Genomic DNA, 5,741 nt, shown 5'->3' with positions numbered 1-5,741 from the left:
TGTTTATGTGGTTTATGAGGACACAAATTTGTATAATAACATGGTGATTTATGAGGACATTTTCAGTGTCCCCGTAATTCAAAAGGCTTATAAATAATTCAGAATTAGTTTTTTTGAAAATCTAAAAATGCAGAAAGTTTCCTGTGAGGGGTAGGTTTAGGGGTAGGGTTGGTGTAGGGCAATAGAAAATACGGTTTGTACAGTATAAAAACCATTACGCCTATGGAGAGTCCCCATAAACCATAAAAACAAACCTGAGTGTGTGTGTGTGTGTTTAACCTGCTACTGAATGATGAATCCTGAAATAAACATCAAGCACTCACCTTGGCTTCATTTCTATTCTCAACAGCACAGTAAAGATGAAACGCGCTAAATTTAAAAATAGATGTAGGATACATCAAGTCAATTCTTTGAGCATTGGTGGTGTCTGGGACATCCCTATGATTCTCTCTCTCTGGCTCTCTCTCTCTCTCTTTCAGTTAGAGAATATTATACTAGCAATAATAATAATAATAATAATAGAAAACCTACTTATTTATATCAACTAGGCTATATTATAAAATTGTTTTAAGAACATTTGAAAGTTTCTATTTACGTCAGTTGGGGAAATATTTTACGAGTAAAAAATAAAGGCTATAAATATTTTGTGCTATTGCTATATATAATTAAACACACTTTTAAGTATATTGTGTAAGAGATACATTGAACTAAAAAGGTTTTCCAAAATTATACATTCAATTCTCTTTAATAAATACAAGAAAATGCATAACAATACAAAAGTGGCAAAACAGTCAAAAATATATCGCATATATTTTCTAGTCTGCATCTTGAGTAATTCTCACAGTAGGCTATTGTTTTAACAAACGCATATCAGATAAAGAGTAGAGAATGTAACAGATGAAATCCGACAGCAGTCTTACCTTTCACACCATTCGCTTCAGTGAAATCCACTTGATCTAAATGTGATCCAAATCCCCGCGTCTTGTGATGGTCAGACTTCACTCGTATCTTCTCGCAGCGTCAGTCAGATGGCTCACAGCGCTCTCCGTGTGCGTATTTCGTCTGTCTTTATTCGTCCATTCCCTCAGCTCTTCAGCTCTGCACCTCATTTCATCCTTTAGTCTTGAGTCCGGGGGGAAAAAACGTTCATGCGACCAATTGCAGCCACTGGACAGACGACGAATGATCTCACGACAATCAAGAGCCCTTCTCAAATACTTGATCCTGCCTACATGTAGGCTGTTCAGCGCGGGGAAGAAAAGCCATTATCATTATATTTCAAGGGAATGCAATTGTAATGAACAAGCATAACGCCTACACCAGGGTGATGGATGATTACATTGACTTAATTATAGTTATTGCACTGCCTATAATTATATTTTACTAACTGAAATTAATTGAATCAGTCACTGTGCGCAATTATTCAGTTACTTTTGAAATTTGAAAATATTTTTTGTTAGTAGGCTATTATCTGTCACAGTTAAACGTGAATTAGCATATTTTACCAACTTTTTTAACAAAACGTGTGGAATTTCAGAAAATCATAGCTTATATAGGCATTTTAAGTGTAAAATAATACATAGAATACATACTCTTTCAAACCTTTGTGTTAGGGTTTTCACATCTTAATTTGGAGAGTCAAACCCTCCAATACTCCATAATTCCACATTGGGTTCAGCTAACCTAGCAGTTTCAATGTAAAAAGCTTCAATATCTCAAAACAATATGCACTTCCATTCTCTTTGGAAGTACTTGTATTTTAGACTGATCATCGTATTGTATTTCTTTGTGTTCTGTTCTCTCCTAGCACACTGAAAAAAACGTTTTATCCTTTCGGTAACACCTGCACCTTCTTATATCAGTTCAAGTTGAGCAGGGAACAAAGCTGTCTGAATGTACACAAGTGTTGAAAGGAAGAGATGTGAAAGATATATGAGATTGTGCGTGAGATGTTTCTTACTGTGTGCAGGTTGCTGATTGGACAGAATCCAGAGTGCAATGTTATTTTGGAAGTTCTCTGCATGACCCAACACTTGTAGAAATCTACCAAATTCACACTTATCACCAAGGAGTACTAAACAGGTGTTCTCTTGGCCAAGGTTTGCCAGAGTTATAAAAACCTAAAATGTGTGAAAACCCACATTCTTGTAATCCACATTCAGCTTGGTTATGGGGATGAAAGAATATTTGACTGTTGTTATTCATTATTTGATTGCCATGGGCCATCACACTGGCGGCACTTCCCATGAGACCACAGATTTGCAGTCTGAATGAACCACTTCATTTGCATGACTCATCTGATGAGTAAATATATTACAGAAATGATCAAGGGTTCATAACACCCCACCATATGATCATTCACCATGTTTTTGAAGGTTATAAGAGTATGCAAATGTTTATGTTCACATTGATTTCAGTGCAAACAAATATGGCTGCCAAATATTGATTTACAACCAATAACAATATGTAAATATGGTTGAAAAGTGCATGAAGTGTTTTAAACTACTCTGAATCTCTCATTGCCGAGCATTAAAGTGCAGGAAAGTGTACAGCGGTGTACAAGAGGACATTTTGATTTCGAAAAGAATCTTATAGACTTTCAAAAACTTCTTCACAGAATAAATGGCTCATTGAAAGCAGCCCAGCTTGCAGCGTATACAGCATTTATCAACTTCAATGTACAGAGTCAGCGCGGGACTGGAACGGTGACACCTGGATGCCGAGATGCAGTGGCTGTAAGCTCTTTAACGCTGAATGGCTTATTCCCAAATGACAAGGCCAAGCGTAATGAGGCATTGGAGGACAAGTCTTGTGCTCTCGCTTACTGCCGAGCATTAAAGTGCAGGAAAGTGTACAGCACTTTATCGCAAACTCATCCTTCAAAAGAAAGAGGACATTTTGATTTCGAAAAGAATCTTATAGACTTTCAAAAACTTCTTCACAGAATAAATGGCTCATTGAAAGCAGCCCAGCTTGCAGCGTATACAGCATTTATCAACTTCAATGTACAGAGTCAGCGCGGGACTGGAACGGTGACACCTGGATGCCGAGATGCAGTGGCTGTAAGCTCTTTAACGCTGAATGGCTTATTCCCAAATGACAAGGCCAAGCGTAATGAGGCATTGTGGGCTAATCAGCGGGTTCATTCAGCAGGCTCCAAAGGAACCTTTTATTACTCAGCGACTTCTAATTAACCGTGGGATACGGCAAAAGATGATGGTGTGGAGGAGTCTGCAAGACCCTGGGGATACAGGAAAGAGGAAAGAGCCGTTCACGCAGACAAGCAGATGCACGCTTGTACATAAAGGCAGTTTTCACACAAACACACACACATAGTGTTCGGATGGATTGCATATAGAGATGCACATGGTAACAAAATAGACACACCTCTCAAAGATGATCAAAGGTCTTTAGGAATAAAAAACACAAACATTCTTAGAGGCTTCATGGGGGTCACGGCCGTGGCATTGACTATTCCAGTGCATATCGATCTTGGATCCATAAAGTGAATATGCCTGTCTCAGTGTTTATTTAATATGGCATCCCTTAGCAAAGTGGGAAGGACATGGAATACGGCTCAAGTTTGCATATTCATAAAAATCTGGCAGATTTCCAAACTCTTTTGAATAGGCTGACGAGCCATGCCCTTGTTAGGCTTATTTTTAAGATTTGGCCAGTCCTCTCAATGCGATTCACCCGTGAGGAGGTTTCACAAAAGATTCATCATTAACACAAAAGGTTAATATTTTCCACAGGCCGTCTGTGAAGGTAATCAGTGCACATAACCGCTTTGTTGAACAGTGATATCTTGCATATATGGGCTGGGCAATGTTCTATGCTCATAAAAGTGCAAGGGGTATGTGGCCTGTATAAGTGTGTCTGTATAACGGAAATGTATGCATGTAAAAATTCTGAAATGTGTACATATAAATATACACATGCTTTCTTGTAGCTCAAACAGTAGAGCAACACCAAGGTCATAGGTTCAATTCCCAGGGAAAGCTAAATAAAATGTCAATGTGTTAACTGCATAAATGTAGGCTATGTATGGATTTTTTAAATCTTTTTTATCTTTAAATTTTTTTATAGATTTTTTATATATATATATAGGAAACATGTTGGGCAGAGCTTTGGAGTGGGACTGAGGGATTATCAAGGAAGGAGTGGTTGGCATCTGATAATGTTCATCCATCAGTTGTCACTGAACTGTGTGGCCTATTGAACTAAAAAAGCATATAGATTCCCTTGCCCTCCCACTTCTGGGAATCAGCAGCAGAGCATAGCTTCAGGACATAAGCCTCTGCATGGTCACTTACGTAGACAAATGTGGCCGTTCTGAAGCACTTGATTCACTTCAGCTAAATTTCTGCAGTTTAATGATGCACTTGTTGCACTTTCGATCGGTCACATACTTTCTAGTCACCCATTAAACTAATTTGCAATAATCATGGTTTATTTGATCTGTTCTAATCACATCTTGTAAATCTTTCAGCTCTTATCTTGTCAGATTCGATTAAAATGGTTGAAGAAATTTTGATCCTTGACAATGAGTAGAGAAAAAATGTCATTGAAAATGAAAAAAATCATTATTACTTATTAAACTCAGGTCAAACAGCCTCAGTGGGGGATGGTTGACTTAAGACAGAGGTTAAATGTCTGTTTGTCTGCTCTTACCTCATATAGTGTGAAGGGAATTCCCCAAGACCCTCTTTTCCTTAAAAGACCAACTGCTATCAACACTCACAACTCACCTCTTCTACTCCTACAGCCAGAGCACATTTAAGCTGCTCTTGGAGGGAAAAGGAGGGGAAATTAATGTGGTTACATTCTGTTTCATTCAGACAACAGGTAAGATTAATATACTAAAACAGAAGAGCACTATAATATAAATGTGAAAGACTGCCTCAGTAGGAAGCATGTAGACAGGAAATGAAAAACGTGGAGCATTTATGCAAAGAAGAAGATTACACAGAAGGTCAGTTGTTTAAAAGAATGTCATCTTGACAGTGTTCTGGCTGCTGACGATTCATATTTTTTAACTTTCCGTTTTAATGCAACATAATTAACGTGAATGTGGTATCAGACGAGGCAAAGAGTAACACTGCCCTCTAGCGATAAAACAATCAAGTATGGCTCTACTGTTACTCAGAAAGAATAACCTTGAGGCTAAACGACTGTCAGCAAAAAAAATATATATATAGGACAATAAAAGAATAAAAGACACGAAAATCTAACAGTAACAGTAAAAGGTATATTTACCTCAACGTTTGGAGCTCGAAAATCAATCAAATATGCAAAGTCTCATTAACCAACAGGTGGCACTAAAAACCTAAATAATTCAGGATGTCAACAGCATTACGTCATCGCTGTACGCAAATTGTTATTGTCTCAGGACTGGTTATGAATAGCCTACCATCCCTTACCAAAAAGTAGCATACTTCAAGTTTATTTTATTAAGTATACTTAAGTAAAGTTCAAGTATATTTTTAAGTATACTTTATGTAGTAAGTATACAAATATCAGTGTACTAGTAGTATACTTGTAAGTGTACTATTTCAATACTCCTTGGGACTAAATTGGCCCACTTTCTAGTATATAAAAGTATACTTTTAAGTATACTTTAAGTTTAACAGTTGTAAACTTTGAGTACACAACTAGTTTACATCAATATTTTCAGCTTGTACTGCAACTATACTAAAAGTGAACTTATAGGTATACTGATAGTTTACTAATTAAATACT

At 37.2% G+C, this 5,741-nt stretch overlaps 2 protein-coding genes across 2 annotated transcripts in view; both read right to left on the bottom strand.

The window, feature by feature from the left end:
- Positions 1 to 1,178, bottom strand: part of LOC107596708 (collagen alpha-1(XIV) chain-like) — a 123,104-nt gene extending 121,926 nt beyond the window's left edge. Inside the window, exon 1 of the mRNA XM_016287506.1 lies at positions 921 to 1,178. The gene's annotated coding sequence lies outside the window, so the exon portion shown is untranslated. The remainder of the gene's footprint in view (positions 1 to 920) is intronic.
- The window catches only part of LOC107596624 (DEP domain-containing mTOR-interacting protein-like), a 53,796-nt gene that overhangs the window by 5,375 nt on the left and 42,680 nt on the right, over positions 1 to 5,741 (bottom strand). The gene's annotated exons all lie outside the window — the stretch shown is intronic.

Source organism: Sinocyclocheilus grahami, unplaced genomic scaffold (genome assembly GCF_001515645.1).
Source record: "Sinocyclocheilus grahami isolate Dianchi unplaced genomic scaffold, SAMN03320097.WGS_v1.1 scaffold222.1, whole genome shotgun sequence".
In the NCBI taxonomy this organism is placed as follows: domain Eukaryota; kingdom Metazoa; phylum Chordata; class Actinopteri; order Cypriniformes; family Cyprinidae; genus Sinocyclocheilus; species Sinocyclocheilus grahami.
The sequence above is the reverse complement of the archived record's forward strand: the minus strand, read 5'-3'. Positions and strand labels throughout refer to the sequence as shown.